Source organism: Marmota marmota, unplaced genomic scaffold (genome assembly GCF_001458135.2).
Source record: "Marmota marmota marmota unplaced genomic scaffold, marMar, whole genome shotgun sequence".
NCBI classification, from domain to species: domain Eukaryota; kingdom Metazoa; phylum Chordata; class Mammalia; order Rodentia; family Sciuridae; genus Marmota; species Marmota marmota.
Window position 1 is genome coordinate 7,418,990 of NW_025999960.1, and position 18,750 is coordinate 7,437,739.

An 18,750-nucleotide genomic window follows, 5' to 3' on the forward strand; every position below is an offset into this window, starting at 1 on the left:
ACATGATTGGGCCTTTTTATTCCGGTGACATTCTCTCATTGTAACTTTGTATGTAAATGCATTTTTTTTTTTTTTACCAAAGACAGTTATAGAAAAATGTGTAAATAGAGCAGATTATGCTAAGTGAAGCTAGCCAATCCCTAAAAAACAAATGCCAAATGTCTTCTTTGATATAAGGAGAGTAACTAAGAACAGAGTAGGGTCGAAGAGCATGAGAAGAAGATTAACATTAAACAGGGATGAGAGGTGGGAGGGAAAGGGAGAGAGAAGGGAAATTGCATGGAAATGGAAGGAGACCCTCAGAGTTATACAAAAGTACATACAAGAGGAAGTGAGGGGAAAGGGAAAAATAATACAAGGGGGACAAATGAATGTCAGTAGAGGGGGCAGAGAGAGAAGAGGAGAGGGGAGGGGAGGGGAGGGGGGATAGTAGAGGATAGGAAAGGCAGCAGAACACAACAGACACTAGTATGGCAATATGTAAATCAATGGATGTGTAACTGATGTGATTCTGCAATCTGTATATGGGGTAAAAATGGGAGCTCATAACCCACTTGAATCAAAGTGTGAAATATGATATATCAAGAACTATGTAATGTTTTGAACAGCAAACAATAAAAAATTTAAAAAAACAAAAAAAAAAAAATAAAAATGAAAAAAAAAACAACAAAAAAAACCAACTAAACAGAAATTGTTCAAGAATAGCCTAATGCAATGGTACATGCCTATAATCCGAGCAGCTCCAGAGGCTGAGGCAAGAGGATAGCAAGTTCAAAGCCAGCCTCAACAAAAGCAAGGTGCTAAGCAACTCAGTGAGACCCTGTCTCTACATAAAATACAAAATAGGGCTGGGGATGTGGCTCAGTGGTCCAGTGCAGCTGAGTTCAATCCTTAGTACCAAAAAAAAAAAAAAAATGGTCAAGAATAATGTTTGAAACAAATATTTAGAACTTATATTTAATAAACTATGAAATCATGTTTTGAGATTAAAATCAAATCAGATTTGGAGAAAAAGGACCATTTTCTTCCTCAGACTATTTAACATGTCTTTAATGATCTATCGTAAGAAGTATTATTCTTATGATATAAGAACACCTTTTGTTTTTAAAATAACTAATTAAACTACAAAATTCTCTCATTATAAAACCATGAATTTCTTCTAATATTCTTTTGAATATCTATTTTATTCTATAATTTTTATTTTGTGTACTATCTTGCAATGGCTTTTCCTAAAAACAACAGTTTCACTCCATCTCTGTTATATACATATAGCAAGTTTAAAAAAAAATGTGTAAATGAACATTGTATTTAAATGAAACAATAAACATTTTTAAAACATGTTTATGAGTTTTAAGACCTTGTGATGGTGTTTTATTTTCATTTTAGATCTGTTACCCATCTCATATAAAACTTTGTATTAGTCTGTGTGTGGATTAATGGCACTCTAGGAAGGTGTCAAAATTTTTTCTTGAGAATTTATAGGATATTTAAATTCAATTTTATATAAGAAAATAGTTGACATGATCGCTAGGTAAAGTTCTGAAGGGCACAATATATTCTATTTTCAAGTTCTTAGAAAAAAAATTCTGTTAGTAGAATTGTTCACACTTAAATATTAAAAGAAAAATAAAACTTTAGAACAACTGATGTAGATTAAAAAAATAGTCATTTTTAGTCTTTCCTGATTAAACCCTAATATAAGCTGTTAATTATTATCAAAACATAAGTATTTTAACAGATTTTTTTTCTGTATAAGTTTGAAATGAAAAAGAAAGCTTCTCTGAATCTGATTCTGTCCAGCACTGTATTGATTGTGTATAAACTGTTTTACCTAAAATGTAACTTATTTTTCATCAGGACAGAAAAATATATTGGTATGACAGCAGAAATAACAATAAATATTCTGAACTTGACTAAATTAAAAGTGAACATATAAATATTCAGATATTAAAGGGAGATGAAATTCCAAACTTTCGGCACTAAGCTTCTTTATGTCATTCATCACCTGAGATAACTTAATGCCCGGCTTAAAAATGGGATGTTTTTCTTGGAGACTTAGAAGCAGGCAGTACAGTAAAATTTTAAACCATGCTAACTCAGCAAAACTTGAAGCCCTCATTCTCCATTCTTACCAGTTCCCACCCAGGGTACCATTTTTTCCCAATAATTCAGAATCTGGCTACTTACAATTATATAGGATCATACTCAATTCCTTCTAATTTTTCTAGGCATTTGGAGTATTCCTAGCACCTTGTCTTTCAAGAGGCAGGGAGGCACCTGAACCAAAAGCCTGCTGTCTGTATCCTCTGAATGGGTGAGCAGAGACAGGGACAAGGTGGTTTTCCCTGAGTGCCTCCCCTGATTCCTGGCTTCACATGAAAAGTTTCTGTTTAAAGGAGTCTTAGCCTAAGACAAAGAGTAGGGAGAAGGAAGGTGTACCAGGGTCTGGGTCCCGGGGCTGCTACTTGGCCTCCATGAGAATCCACCATCCTACATTATCTGGCAGCTGGAAAACTAAAGTGTAAGGTGTACCTTATATGTGTTATTCTGGCTTGGCCTCACTGCATTTTATCCACTTGAACACCCAAAAGGGTGTTGTTACCATTTTTTTTTTAATGAAAATACCACACAATGTGACAAATGCTCTATTAGAAATACTATAGAAAAACAGAGACTGGCCAGAAAGTGGGGGATCTGGGAAGAAGATCAATAAATACATACATAAAAAATACACAAATAAGGCAACAAAAACGACTAATATTTAATCATAGACTTAGGATAAATAGGCAGCAACAACAATCTTCATAATGAGATAAGCTTTCTAGCAAAAGGATTGCATGCACACTATTTGAGGAGCACAATCTTTTTCTAAAAAGCCTTTTACTGGGGGAGGGAAGAAGAGTTGGGAAGAGAGGATGGTGGGGGAATACAGAAATGATCAAATATGTTATATGCATATATGAATATGCCAGGAAGAAACCCATTATTCTGAATAATTAATTAAGTTACTAATTTTTAAAAAATCCTGTCAAATACTGAAATTTGTAACAACTTCCCATTACTTGAGAACTTAATTATAGTATCTATTTAGGAGATACTTAAGCAACTACAGATGCAGGCAAAATTCATGTTTATATATAGATATAGCATTTTTTGAAATGAGAAATTGTAAGGGTGTCCTCCAGGGGCTCAGACACTGGAGACAGATTCAGGATCCAGGAAGGTAAATGAAGATGCAGGGCACAGTTGGAATAGTAGACATATTTTATGCAGAGGTGACAGCAGCCTCTAGCGTCTTCCCCACCCAAGTCTTTCCATGGGCCTTTTATATATGCAAGCCAAATAAAGAAGTTGCAGTGCCAGTAATTTACATAAATATGTACATGATCACAAAAAGATGCTTATGACCTGGAGTCATAAACAATTAACTTGAATCAGGGTGATTATGACCTTGACTACATACTAAAACATAATGGTGGAAGTCTCAGTAAGGGAACCTAAGTATAGCCAACTTTGCCCTGCCCTACAAAGTCTAATGAACTTTTGGGGGATATTAGGGTGAAAGAAAAAAAAATAATTGAATACCAAATTGATCTTATAGGTTAAGAAACATGAAAGCAATCTATGAGTCTGTGCCTACAATAAGGGGTTTTCCTCATCTCATTAAAAAATAAATCCCAAATAAAGTATTTTCTATCATGATAAAATAAAGAATTTATAAAGTAGAAATGTAATTTACTTTCATCACCTTTAAAGTTACTTACAAAAACAAAGGGAAAAAAAGGAAAAGATGTGATGGGGTTGTAACTTGTAGGTAGAGTACTTAGCTAGCACACCTGAGGCCCTGGGTTCAATCCTTACCACTTCAAAACAAACAAAAAAAGGGAAAGTTTGTGAATTGGAAGACTTGGATCAATATCCCTGATTCAGCATTTACTAGCCATGTGAACTGGAGCATATTGCCCAAATAGCTAGAGAAGAGCTGCTTTCCTCATCTATAAAATGTCAAGCTGGTACTCATGTTCTAGACGGATGAGAATAAAGTGAGATAATGCATATGAAGTTTGTCAGTTTTATTCCCAGCTGAGTCACATGTAAGTACCATCCCATAAGGAATTTCAGTCTGGTCATCAACTTCACTCAAAAGGAATCCTCTAATAACTTGTGCATTACTATATATCATGGATCTTTGGTAGTAGCTCTTGCATACCATTACAATAAATCCACAAGTGCCAAGGGTTTTTATCTAATTTGTCAAACAATTAATTTGAAGCTTAAAAAGAAAGCACTCACAAAGTATTAATTCTAAGTCTAATTTGTTCTTTCAGTGAAATTCATGATCAGATATGGATAGATAAAGGATCATCATTTCCATTCCATTGCCTTCTTGTCGAATTCAATTGCCACTTGCTGATCTATTTTTGTACAGTACACTAGTCTAAATTTCATTTCAGCCTATAAAACGGGCATTTCCTTGCATGGAAGCGAAGGTGATAGTTTGCAATGATTCATCCATTTTGTTTTGTCGGAAATTACTGAACCAACACAGTAAGTGCAACTCAGTCAGTGGAATTAACTACAGACAAGCTTAATTGGCTAGTATGAACATTAGTGCAATTGATAACATTTATGTTTTTTCCTCCTCCAAGGAATTGCCTTTAGCAGCCGATTTCCTGCTAGGATGTTCTGAGCAGGATAATGTTTTTTATACAGCAGAAAGGTAGTTAGTCTACTCTGTTGTTGGTGGGTGAGGGGCAGCAGAAGAGAGCAACACTGAGGTTTAAAATCACTGGGCGAAAACCCTTCTGTTTTAGCACAGAATTATTTTTTTCTTTGTAACCTACATCATAATGAACTTGGCTTTATCTTTGCTCCCCTTTCTCCCTTTCTACAATAAGGGGTTTTGCCATCTGTTTCACATCCACTGTGTCAGAGCTACATTTCTAACTGGAACAATATCTGTGATACATAATTAAATACGGGAATTTCGCATTGAAAACCTTTTGCTAATTTCTGGACAATCCTTTTCTTGTTGTAATAGGAGCTTATAAAATAAAGAGGTCGTTTAAGTTTTATGTATCTTTGTGATTGAGCAAAGCTGGGAGTATCTTTGGCATTCAATAAACTGTGTGTTTAGCAAAAAAAAGGATTTTATTTCAAAAGACAAATGTAAGCCTTAGCCACGCACAATAGAATATCTTCATGAATATATATTTATTTCAAGAGTAAACACAAGTGGTGGCAATATGTGGTAATCCCATAAGTGAATTATTGCATTAAGCTTTTAAGTCAATGTAATCACATTTTCACTAACTGCTCTTTAATTATTTTATACAATTTGGTGTTTCATAAAGATAACAAGTATGTGTCAATTACAGATGAATAAACTGTCCTTTACCCACTGAATGCTGACAGCTTACTTTTTTCCTCTTCCTTTGGGGTTATCGACTTTACATGAGAGACAAATGGCTTTCCAGGTGCTTCTTATTTTCTAAATGTCATCATACAAATTGGTCTACAAATTATTTAATTGTTCTTTCAGGTAATTTTTATTCTTTCAAGATAATGTAAATAGGAGGAAATGAAAGTGATATGATTTGAAACATTGAAGAATTGTAGAAAGTGAAAAATAATATTCAATCCAAATCTTTAATTACTAGCTGGAATCCTATATGTCAAAAACCTGTGGGAAAAATCTACCTTGTTTGTCTGCATGGACAGAATAAATATTTTTTTCCTTTATATGTGTTTCAGAATCAAGGAATCTGGGAGTGTGAATCTGGGCTCCTGTCTCCTCATTGTTCCATACAGTGAGCTTTCTTTCTATCCATGTCCTCACAGATAGAAAGGGATAACAATACTACCATGAAGTTGTTGTGAGGAACACATTCTCCTCAGATGCTCCTTATTCCCAACTATAAAATAGCTTTCAGGTAATTTACATTGCTTAGTAGGAGGAAGGAGAGTTTTGAAGTTTGAAGCTCATATTTTGCTCATTATTCACTGTGCTGAGTTACAGACTAAGGTCTCTGGGTTATAGATCATGGTTATCTGTGAGCAGAAAACTAGTAACTTAGCAGCCCACCAAACCAGTACTTTAAATTCTTGTTTACATTGACTTAGAGGTGGAGTAAACTGACTTTGTGTTAATAAAAACAATGTGGAATGAGACTGGTTTAGATTTCATTTATAGTAACATGATAATGATTTAGAGAAGTCTACCTGCTAAAAACTAGGAAGTTAGACAAAAGGAAGGGAAACAACTAGGACAGACATATGAAACTGTTAAAGATCTGATGTTACAGAATTATGAGGCCAAAATCAAAGCAAGGGTGGTTTTATGGTTTGGATCTTAAATGTGCCCCCAAAGCTCATGTATTGAAGACTCCGTTCCCAGCTGATGGTACTAATTGGGAGGTGGGGTATAAGTATCTTGGGATCCCGGCTTCCTGTGTGCCCAAGTTTTGCTCCTCTCCACCAGCCTTCCTTCCTTGAGGTGAGTGATCTGCATGCATCATGCCAAAATAAAACTTTCCTCCTTTGAAATTGTTTATCTCAAGTATTTTGTCACAGAGACAGAAAGCTGAGTAACAGGTGGGAAAAAGATGTAAGCAAAAACACCAAAGCTGTTGCTCTCCTGCAAATATTTGCTGAACTTTGGGAATTTGAGCTTCAGTTTCACAACCTTGAAAAAATTGAAGACGGAGGACAAATCCCAGCACCTTGCAAGCTCGGGAGTCAAAGATACAGGTCTTCCCAGTAGCGTGGGGGAACTAAACCAATACTTTTCTGTGTCAGTAAGATCTTGAAAAAAACCTGCTCACTTTCTACCTAGAACAGCAAAACCCCCCGAGAAAGCCATCCCTCTGGAATTGTAGACAAAATTTATATCTATGTTATATATTTTTTAAAATCAGTCAAACTATTTAATTTAACATATTGTGCATATTTAATAGAATTCAAGGTGGTATTTCCAAATATGCATATAATATGCCCTGATCAAATCTGACCTCCTTTTTCCTACCGTACCTGATTTTGCCGGATTAGTACCATAAACTGGGAACAACGGAGTCATCGATTTCATTCTTTGTGGCTGAATAATACGCTCTTATGTATATATGCCATATTTCCTTTATGCACTCATCTGATGATGGACACCTGGGCTAATTTCAGCTATTGTGAATAATGCTACACAGTTGGGCATATTTGATATGCTAATTTTATCTTCTTTGGATATACACACTGAAGTGGGATAGTTAGCTCATGTATGGTGTACATATACTTTCGATTTCTTGAGAAAACTCCATTCTGTTCTCCATAATTGCTTTACTAATTACATTCCCATCAACAGTGTATGAGAGTTCCTTTCCACCATATCCTAGCCAGCATTTATTTCTTGTTTTTTTGATAAGATGCACCCAAGTTATAATGGCTCTTATCTCATTGTAATTTTGATTTCCATTTCTGTGGTGATGAATAATAGTAAAGCTTTTTTCATCGATTTGTTGGACATTTTATTTTTTCTTTTGAGAGGAGTCTATTCAAGTCACTTACTCATCTTCTAATTGGATTACCTGTTAAGCTTTTGGTATTCTTTGTACATTCTGGTTATTAGATTTCTGTCAGATGAATAATTAGCAAATGTTTTGTACCATTCTTAGGTTGTCTTTGACTCTTATTTCCTTAGCTTGCTGAAGCTTTTTAGTTTTATATAGTCCCATTTGTTAACTTTTGTTTTTTGTTTTATTTCTGGGGTCTAATCCAGGGAATCATTGCCGGTCCCACTGTCTTGAAGCCTTTCCCCTATGCTTTCTGCTAGTAGTTTAAGAATTTCAGATCTTACAGTTTGATCTTTGATCCATCTCAAATTGTTTTTTGTACGGACTGAGAGAATTTTCACTCTTCTGCATAAAGAAAATATCTTCTGGATATCTTCATCACAGCACAATTTATTGAAGAAGGTATCTTTCTTCAATGTATGTTTTTGGAACCTTTGTCCAGAATAAGTTAGTTGTGCAGATGCAGTGGGTGCACGCCTGTAATCCCAGAAACTTTGGAGGCTGAGGCTGGAGGATCATGAGTTCAAAGTCAGCCCCAGCAAAAGCAAGGCACTAAGCAACAGTGAGACCCTGTCTCTAAATAAAATACAAAATATGGTTGGGGATGTGGCTCAGTGGTCAAGTTACCATGAGTTCAGTCCCCTGTACACTACCCCCCCACACACACACAAACATGAGTTAGTAGTAGATCTTTATTTCCGGGATCTCTATTGTGTTCTTTGGTCTCTGCGTCTGTTATTATGCCAGTACTATGCAGTATTGGTTACCAAAGTTTGGCAGTGTGTCTTGAAATCGGGAATCATGATGCTTCTAGTTTAGCTCTTTTTGCTCAAGACTACTTTGGCTATTTGTGACTTTTTTTTGTGCTCTTATATAAACTTTAGGATTTTTTTCCTTGTTCTGTGAAGAATGTCATTGGTATTTTGATAGGTATTACAATAAATCTGTAGATCACATTTGGTAATATGGACATTTTACCAAATTTTTTTTTTTTTTAAATTTAAGCTTAATGGTTATACACAGTAGTTGGGTTCATCCTGACAAATTCACACATGCATGGAAATTGATTTCAGTTCATGATCTCCATTTTTTTTCCTTCCTCCTTTCCCTCCCACTCTCCTCTCTCCCTTCTCCTTCCTCTACTAGACTTTCTTTCAGTCACCTATTAATTTGTGTTTGTTTATGTAATCTTTCCCTTTTCTTTATTTTACTCTAGCTTCTGAGTATGGGAGACAACATTCAACCATTGAAATTCAGAGTTCGGCTATTTTCACTTAGCATGACATTTTCCATTTCCATCCGTTTACCTGTAAGTGTCATAATTTTAGTCTTTTTAAAGTCAGAGTAGAAAGTGTGTGTGTGTGTGTGTGTGTGTGTGTGTGTGTGTTACAACTTAATCCATCTATTGAAGTACATCTGGGTTGATTCCATAATTGATCTACAATGAATCATGCTGCTATAAACATTGATGTGGCTGTGTTGTAGTATGCTGATTTTGGATCTTTTGGGAAAATACCCAGGAGTGGGATAGCTGTGTCATATGGTGGTTCCGTCCCTAGCTTTTTGAGGAATCTGCTTTCCAGGAGTGGTTATATTTATCTGCAGTCCTATTAACAATATACAAGTGTTCCTTTCTCCCCACAACCTCACCAGCATTTATTGTTCATATTCTTGATCATTGCCATTATGACTGGAGTGAAATGGAACCTTTGTGTAGTTTTGATTTGCATTTTCCTCATTGCTAGAGCTGTTGAACATTTTTCACATATTTATTGCACTTTTGTTTTTCTTCTGTTGAGAAGTTTCTGTTTAGTTCTTTTGCCTATTTATTGATTGGATTGTTTGTAATTTTGGTGCTAAGTTTTTTGAGTTCTCTGTATATTCTGGGTATTAATCCCCTATTGGAGGACTACCTGGCCAATATCTTCTTTCATTCTATAGGTTTTCTCTTCACACTCTTGATTCCTTAGCTGTGAAGAAGCTTTTTAGTTTCATGGCATCCCACTTATTGATTGCTGGTTTAATTTCTTGTGCTTTGGAGGTATTGTTAAGGAAGTCTGATCCAGCATCTATATGATGGAGTGTTGACGCTATGTTTTCTTTTAGAAGTTGTAAGATTTCTGGTATAGATATTTTACCAATATTAATTTTTCCAGTTCTTGTGTATGGAAGGTTTCCATCTTTTTGTGTCTTCTTCAAATTTTTTTTTCAGCAGTGTTTTGTGACTTCTATCGTAGAACATTTTCACTTCCTTAGTTAAAATTATTCATAAGTATTTTATTTTTGGAAGCTGTTTTAAATGAAATTAATTGCTTTCATGATTTCTTTATCAGAAAATTCATCATTGTCTGGAAAAACTGTTGATTTTTATATGTTCATTAGTATCCTGATAGTTATTGAATTTGATCATTTTTTAATAGTCTGATAGTCATTTTTCCTATATAATCATATCATTTGCAAATAGAGATACATTGCCTTCCTCCCTTCCTATTTGTATGTCTTTATTTATTTCTCTTACCCCATTACTTTGGCTAAAACTTCTAGTACAGTATCAAATAAGAGCTGTGAGAGTGAATATTCTCATCTTGCTTCTGATCTTATGGAAATATTTTCAGCTTTTCCCAATTCAGTCTGATTGGGCTGTGGGTTTATCATAGATAGCCTTTATTATATTGATGTCTTATTATTCTATACCTAGTTTGTTCAGAGATTTTATCATGAAGATTTGTTAGATTTTATCAAATGCTTTTTCTGTATCACAATGTTGAATCAGATTTGTATCCTTAGGATAAAACCAACTTGAACATGTTGAATGATCATTTTTAGCTGATGTTAAAATTTTTTAAAGAAATATTTTTAGTTAGTTACAGATGGATATTATAACTTTATTTTATTAATTTATTTTTTTTATGTGGTGCTGAGGATCGAACCTAGTGCCTCACATATGCTAGGCAAGCATCTTGCCACTGAGCCACAATCTCAGACCCTTGATGTTGAATTTGATGCTAGTATTTTGTTGAGAGTTTTTGCATCTGTGTCCACTAGGGATATTACTATATAGTTTTTGTAATTGGTGTATCCTTGTCTGGTTTTGGTACTAGGATAATGCTGGTCCCACAGGATGAATTTGGATAGTATCCTTTCTTTCAATTCTTCAGATTAGTTTGAAAATAATTAGAATTTTTTTTTAAAGTTTGGTAAAATTCAGCTGGGTGTGGTGGTACATGCCTCTAATTCTAGCAGCTTACAAGGCTAAGGCAAGAGGCTTGCAAGTTCAAAGCCAGCCTGAGCAATTTAGTGAGGCCCTAAGAAACATAATGTGACCCTGTCTCAAAACAATAATATTAAAGCACTGGGGATGTGTCTCAGTAGTTAGGGCCACTAGGTTCAATCCCCAGTACCAAAAAAAAAAAAAAATTGGTAAAATTCAGCAATAAAACCATCCTATTTTTCTTTATTGGAAGACTTTATTACTGATTCAATTTCATTAGTTGTTATTGGTCTATTCATATTTTTAATGCCCTTATAGCTCAATTTTGGTAGGTCATATGTGTTCAAAACTTGGACTTTTTTCCAGGTTCTCTGATTTGTTATCATATACTTTTTCATAACCCTAATGAACCTTTGTATTTTTGTGGTTTCAATTTCAATGTCTCCTTTAGCATCTCTGATTTTAGTTATTTTAGTATTTTTTTTGTTAGTGTAGCTATGAAAGCTTGTCAATTTTGTTTATCTTCTCAAAAAACCAACTCTTGGGGTTGGGGTTGTGGCTCAGTGGCAGAGAGCCTGCCTACCATGTGTGAGGCACTGGGTTTGATTCTCAGCATTACATATGTAAATAAATAAAATAAAGGTCCATTGACAACTAAAAGTATATATATATATATATATATATATATATATATATATTAAAAAACAACTCTTTGCTTCATTGATCTTTTGTATATATTTTTTAAGGCTTTGCTTTATTATTTCTGCTCTTACGATTGTTATTGTTCCTACTAGATTTGGATTTGGTTTGTTGTAGCTTTTTTAAATTCTTGAGAAGCATCATTAGATTTTTTTAAATCTTTCCATTTTTTAATACAGGCATTTATTGCAAGAAACTTCCCTTAGATAGTGCTTTGGCTGTATCCCATAAGTTTGGTAAGTTGTGCTTAATTTTCACTTTTTTTAGAGATTGTTTAATTTCCATTTTGATACCTTTGACTCATTGTTCTTTCAAAAGTGTGCTCACTCCGGGACAGGAGTTATGGCTCAGTGGTAGAGCACTTGCCTAGCATGTGTGAGGCACTGGGTTTGATCCTTAGTACCACATAAAAATAAATAAATAAATAAAGTTATGATGTCCATCTACAATTAAAAATATTTGGAAAAGTGTGTTCATTCTCCATGCATTTGCTTAATTTTCATTGTTGTTGAACTCAAATTTTATTCCATTGTGATTATAAAGGATACAGGATATAATTTTACTTTCTAAAAATTTGTTAAGAATTGTTTTGTGCCCTAATGCATGGTCTATTCTGGAGAAAGTTTCATATGTTGATGAAAAGAATATATATTCTATGGTTTTGGGGTGGAATAGTCTGTAAGTGTCTATGAAGTTCATTGGATCCATAGTATAATTTAACTCTTATGTTTCTTGATTTTTTTTTGTTGGGGGGGGGGTCTGGATGATTTGTCCTTTGATAAAAATAGGGTGTTGAAATTCTCCACTATATTGTATTAGATTCTATATTTCCCTTTATAGAGTCTAATAATATTAAATCTAATAATGCTTGTTTTATGAAATTGGGTGCTCTGATATTAGGTACGCATAGATTTAAAATTGTTATATGCTATAGTTGAATTTATTCTGTGATTGTTCTGTAGTGACTTTCTTTGTCTCAGAGTTTTTGTTTTAAAGTCTATTTTTTCAGATATAAGTATTTAGTGTGGGTGACTTATGAGATGTTCGATGTATTTAATTAAGCATCACATAAAACATAAAAATGGAAATGTTCCAAAGGTAGTTTTGAATGTTGATCCCAAAACTCTTGCTCACTTCAGGATTCCATTTGCTTAATTATTCTCCATCCTTTCACTCTCAATCTGTGTGTATCTTTACTATGAGGTGATTTTCTTGTAGACATCATATGGTTGGGTTTTGTTTTTATGCTCATTCAGCCAGTCTGTATTTTTTAATTGGAGAATTTAACCCATTTGCTTTCAAGATTATTATTGCTAGTTGCAATATTTGTTGGTTTTCTTTTAGTTTTGAATACTCTTTATTCTTTCACTTTTATTCATCTTTGGGGTTTTGTGTGGTTTGTTGTAATGATATAGTTTCATTCTTTTCATTTCTCACTTGTATATCTCCTCTTCTAGTGAAATTAATACTCTCACATGCTTTCAAGATGGTAGTTATCTTTCATTTCTGAATGTAGGACTGCATTAAGATAATTTTGTATGGCTGGTATGGTGGTCATGAATTCCATCAGGTTTGCTTGCTTTGGAAACAAGCATTTTAGATACAGGTGAAGGAAAAACTAATGAACTAAAAGAAAAGTCAAAATAAAATTTTATAGAATGCAGTATGGATAGAAAAAATGAAAAATATAAACCAAGTAGTCAAGAGTCATTTATAATGAATTAAGGAAGGCTAACATGTCTTGAGTATAGTTCCAGAAGAAGAGAAAAGATAGCAAAGTATTTTTGAAGAGATAATGGCAAAGATACAGCTTCAGCCTTTGAAAGATACTGATCTATATTTACAAAAGAAATCCTGAGACTACAAATCAGGATAAATTAAAGGATATCTTCCCATTAATGCTCCAAAGTAAAAATTGCAGAACATCAAAGAGAAATAAATTGCTGCCTCTCTCAAGCATAATATTGGATGAAAGATACAAGTGCAAAGAATTTACATAATATGTTTTAATTCATATAACACTGAAAATCAAAACACCTTGTTTACCAAGGTGTGTGTGTGTGTATGTATATATACATATATATGTATGTGTATATATATATATATATATATATATATATATATATATATANCCAGGTACTAAAACAACAACAACAAATATATATGTATGTGTATATATATATATATATATATATATATATATATATATATATATAGTGTATATATATATACATATTACACACTATACATATATATGGTTGGTAAGACTTTAAAACAAATGAAGTAATGACTTTAACCATCAATATGGTGGTTCTCTATTAAAAAAAGAGGATAGAGGAGTAAGCAAGTGGGGGATTCTGGGTTGCTGCAAAATGTTTGTCTTGACTTAGTTTGTGGTAACATGAATATTTGCAAGATAAAAAATCTTAATATTATACATTTGTTTTACATATTTATGTATATCTCTCACTAATTGTAGTGAAATAAAATTGTCCTGAAAGCATTTAGTAAAACATTTATAAATTTTTGGAGTTCTTTTCAGTTTTAGTCTTTGATTTTTTTCCCCTTATCCTACCAAGTGTTAGTAAGACATATAATTTAATAAACAAATGATCTTAGACAATGAAGTAAGGCATTTATTTTCAGTTAACATCACTGTCATGACTTAATCAGTTTTAATATCCCAATTAAGAATATCCATGTAAGATAATTCTAAATTTTTGAGCTTAGATTGTTGAGTATTTAGTAAGAGAAGCAAAAGGAGGTAGTAGATTTGGTGCAGATAAGTGTTTAATGTGTTGACATGTTAATTTAAGCTTATTGTAAAACATATAGACGGGAATGTTCCATAGGCACCTTTCCATGGTAATTCAAAACTCAAAAGAGATTGTAGAATCAGAGGTTGATTAGTAAGTCATGTTTTGAGAGGCCATCTATGTCAGTACTAGGACTGCCATAACCACAGACAGAATGACTTAAGCCAAGAGAGATTTATTTTCTTTGTTTCTGTAGGTCAAAAGTCTGAGGTCAAGGTGTTGGGCACCATTAGTCCCTCTGAGGGCTGTGAGGGAATGTTCTGCTCCTAGCCTGTCTCTCTGGCTTGTAGATGGCTGTTTTTCCCCTGGTTCCATCCTCTTTTTATAATATAGCAATATATTGAATTTGGGTCCACCTTTATTCAATTATCCTTTAAACAATATTTTCTTCAAATGGGATTACATACATATAGAGATTATAACTTCAACATGTGAACTTTTTTTGTATGGGGTGTGACAGTAAAATACCATGTCCTTGAAATGCACTTTTCTATTCCCAAGAACCTAGCCAAGGTAAGAGAATAATAAGAGTGTGCCTGGATAAGAATCCCCAGATAAATACTATCTTGAAGGATACCTTTATTTCTCCCATATATTGCAAATAGGTCAGCTAGTGTTATCTATATGAACTGCCTTCTTGCATGGATTGCCAGGATAGGAACTCCTTGGTATGCTGGTCATAAAAAGAATAAAACAAACTAAGAAAACTAACAAATGTCACTGCTCCTATAGCCTAATTTAAAAACCCTTTTCCCTGTGATAACTGGCATAGAATTGAAGGCACTGTGAAGAGAATAAGTGCCACCCATTCAACCAGCTACCACAGGACAAAGTGCCTGGAGGGATGACAAGGCTGTTTGGTAAAACACCATGAAGGATGGATGTGTTGTCTATGGTCAATGGAACTTCTATTTTTTTTCCAATAAACCTTATATCTTGTACACAATTTCTGGGTATTTTCTTTGGTGTCTTCGTAACCAATTCCAGTACCCTAGGACAATTGGGATGCAGTGCTGATAGTCTTAGAAATCGGGATCAGGTCCTCATTCCCCAGATGTTGAAGACGGAACACTGTAATGCCAAGACAAGCACACAAAGCAAGTTTTATTTGAGACAGAGAGATTGTAGAATCCTCTGGAGAGGAGCCAGGAGCCAGAGCTGTTGCCCATGGAGTGGGAGTGTCTTGCTTTTTTATAGACACCCACCTCCTTTCTTCCCTGAAAAAGTGCCCAAAGGCAGGAAAAAGTGGTCCTGGGGGTAATTGCTTGTGTTGGAACCTGTGTTCCTTCCGTTCCCCCAGAGGTATTGGCAACAGAGTGAGTGGGGTGGGGGAGAAGTGCTATCTGGAGGTTAGCTCATTTCCTTTTCTTTGATATTTAGCCCCCATCTTTCTGACCCCATCATTTATTATCTATCCTGGCTACCTGTCCTTTGCCTCTCTCTCATTGATATGGGGGTACAATTCAACATGTACTACCATGGTTTGAATCCTGAGACATAGGATCTAATCAATGTATAAGACACATTGAGAAAAAAAATTTCTGGAAAACATTCATATTCAGAAGAGGTAGAAGGGGACAGAGGCTGAGAAGGAGTTCATTTAAAGGAGGAGATGATCAGTGGGTTAAAAAAATGGCACAATATTCAATAAGAACCTATCTAGATTAAGTGAAGCAAATTAATTTTGGTGATGAAGTTATAAATGGAGACCATTGATAGATTTTGTAGAGTGGAGAGGATTGAAAGTGTGACTGAAGCAGGTAAGCGAGTAGGTCTGATGAAGATACAATAAAAATGGAAAGAAAGGAACAAATGTTAAGAATCAGAAGAGTTTTAAGAAGGAACTGCTAAAATAACTATTGGGGTAATTGTGTGAAATAAATGGCAGAGTGACCTTTAAAATGTGCCCTAAGATTGAGCATAAGAGGGTGAATTAAAGATGGCAGATTAGAGGAAGACTGCATTTCCAGTTGCTCTGTGGCTTAGAATTTAAGCAGCAGGAATACTGCTTCTTAGCAAGATGGATGAAGGAAAAAATTCACTGAAATTCAATAATGGACAGTCTTCTAGAGACTCAGAAATTAAGATGGACTGAACAAAGAAGAAGGAAAACACCAGAGCCAAGCCAGATGAGACAGTGGTAGAAGTGCTGGTTTGTCAGAGAAAGGAAGGACACACAGAGGGAAACATAAAAGACAAATTTGGCATCAAAAAACCTGTAGAACACAAAAGTTGCCACTGACCCAGTGGCTGCACAACAAACTGGTGTTTGAAGAGGGCTCTCTGTATCTCAACTGGCAAGTGGAGGGTTGAGGCAGGGAGCCATTTTGAGAAAGCCATGTTGAAGTTTGCTACTTTGGGAGCCTGAGAGATCATAAAAATATTTACCATACTGTCCTGATATGTGTCTACTCTAATCCTTGCATGCACCTAGCAGAACATCAGTAAAACAGGCACAGAAAAGATTGTACATGGGTCGTTTCAAGTCAGAAATATGGAGGGGAGTGCAACTTGCTTTGTCTTTGAGTCTGATGGCTTCCATGTCTAGCTGAAGATGGTCAGGAAATTAAATAGGTGGCATGAATACACTTAGGGACTAAGCCTGATAAGGCCATGTGTTCACAGGCAGTAGAGTGTGTGAGAACTATGGAGGGGTGGTTCCCCTGCCCCACAAGTAGAATTCCTGGGAGAATTTTGATATCCAGATTCCCAGAAGAAATTGGCATCTGTTCAACCCTAAGGGTGTGTTGATTTAGTTTCCTCAGAGCAGATACCACCCAAAAAAGTCCCTAAAGCCTGATTAGACTTGAGCCTCAGCAACTGGAACTCCCTTCCTAGAACTCTGCAATTGTTTCATCCTGGGAGCACATAGATCTGGTCTGTGCAGAAAAATACCTATGGAGAGTACTTCCCATTTCATCCTATATTATACTAATGAGAAAGAAAGTTGAGAGAGATTTCGACCAACTTAAGTTTTTGGCCACTGTAATTAGCTCGGTGAACACACAAAAAAAGGAAGAGTTTAACAATCCCCAGCCCTTGTGTGCACTCTTTCTGTGTCTCTTTCAGTACATAGCCCAAGAAGAAAGGGAAAGAAGGACAGTTGGGTACAGGTAGTGATCATCCATCTTTGTTGACATTTGTGAACACCTCAATATAGACAATTCTTTCATTTTTCATTATGAATTCTTTTTTTATTTTTTTGTTGTTACTATTGCACTGATAGGTTCATGGACACACACATATATACGTGTGTTTCTTTTTTCTTTAATTTTTAAAATAATTGTTATTTTTCCTTGTCTTCAGAGGGTTAGGGTTTTATTTCTTTTCTTTTTTTTTTTTTGTTATTTCTCTTGTTTCGTTCTCTTTTCTTCTCCCTTTAACAGCCAAATTTTCTTGTTCTCTCTCTCTCATCACTTACTTTATTAAAATTTATTTTCTCCTCTTTCATTATAGCCATCACTTGCTAAATACCTTCTGCTTTCTCTCTGTTCACATCTTCAACATTCTAAACTTTTCACATAATAAATTGTATTTTTAATGATCTTTTAGAACTATTTGGTTGATATAACTCATGCCTCCACCACTCATGTTGTTGCAGATATTAGTAAGGTAAATGGCATAGTTGACACCTGTTTGTTCTTTTTTTTTAACTTTGATGCCAGCTCTAGTTTACAGCTATATATTTTTTTTAGCTTTTGGCAATTACTGACCATAACATTCCTATTTTTATGGTAATTAGTCTTACAAATGTCATAGAAGGCAGTGGGTATTAATTTTAATGCTGTTTATTATTTGCTTTTATTGTTGCTATTGTTTGGTTCCCCCTTTTCTGTCAGGTGACTAGCTCACAGGGTAGAAGTGCTCCTACTGACTCTAAACCTACCTGAGGGTGCAAGCCTTACTCCACACACAAATTAGCCACGCTCAAACTTCAACAATATTTTAATACAAAGAATAGAAGAGACAAAAACCCCAAACTAATCACCAGACACCAAGTAGGAATGGGTGGGGTGCCCTCAGCTTCCACTAATAAACATACACATCTACAGCTGAAACAAAGACAATTAACACAAAGGCTGTGGAAACCATACCTATGAGGCATCTCCATCTAGCTCACTAGAATACTTTGACAAGAAAAGGTCAAGCCTAAAAAGGCCCACACATAAAAGTGGGAGAGAAATCCATCCCAATAGATGCATAAAACCCAACACAGGAATACAAGAACTATGAAAAATAAGGTAGCATGCAGCCTCCTAAATTGAAGTAATGAAATATCAGACAATAAATTCAAAATGATGATTATAAAGATAATCAATAAGTTTCAAGAGAACACAGAAAAACAATGGAATGAATTAAGGAAATCAATACAGCATATGAATCAGAAACTCAATAAGGAGACAGATATTGGAAAAGAACCAAACAAAACATATTGAAATGAAAGATACAATAAATCAAAATGTTC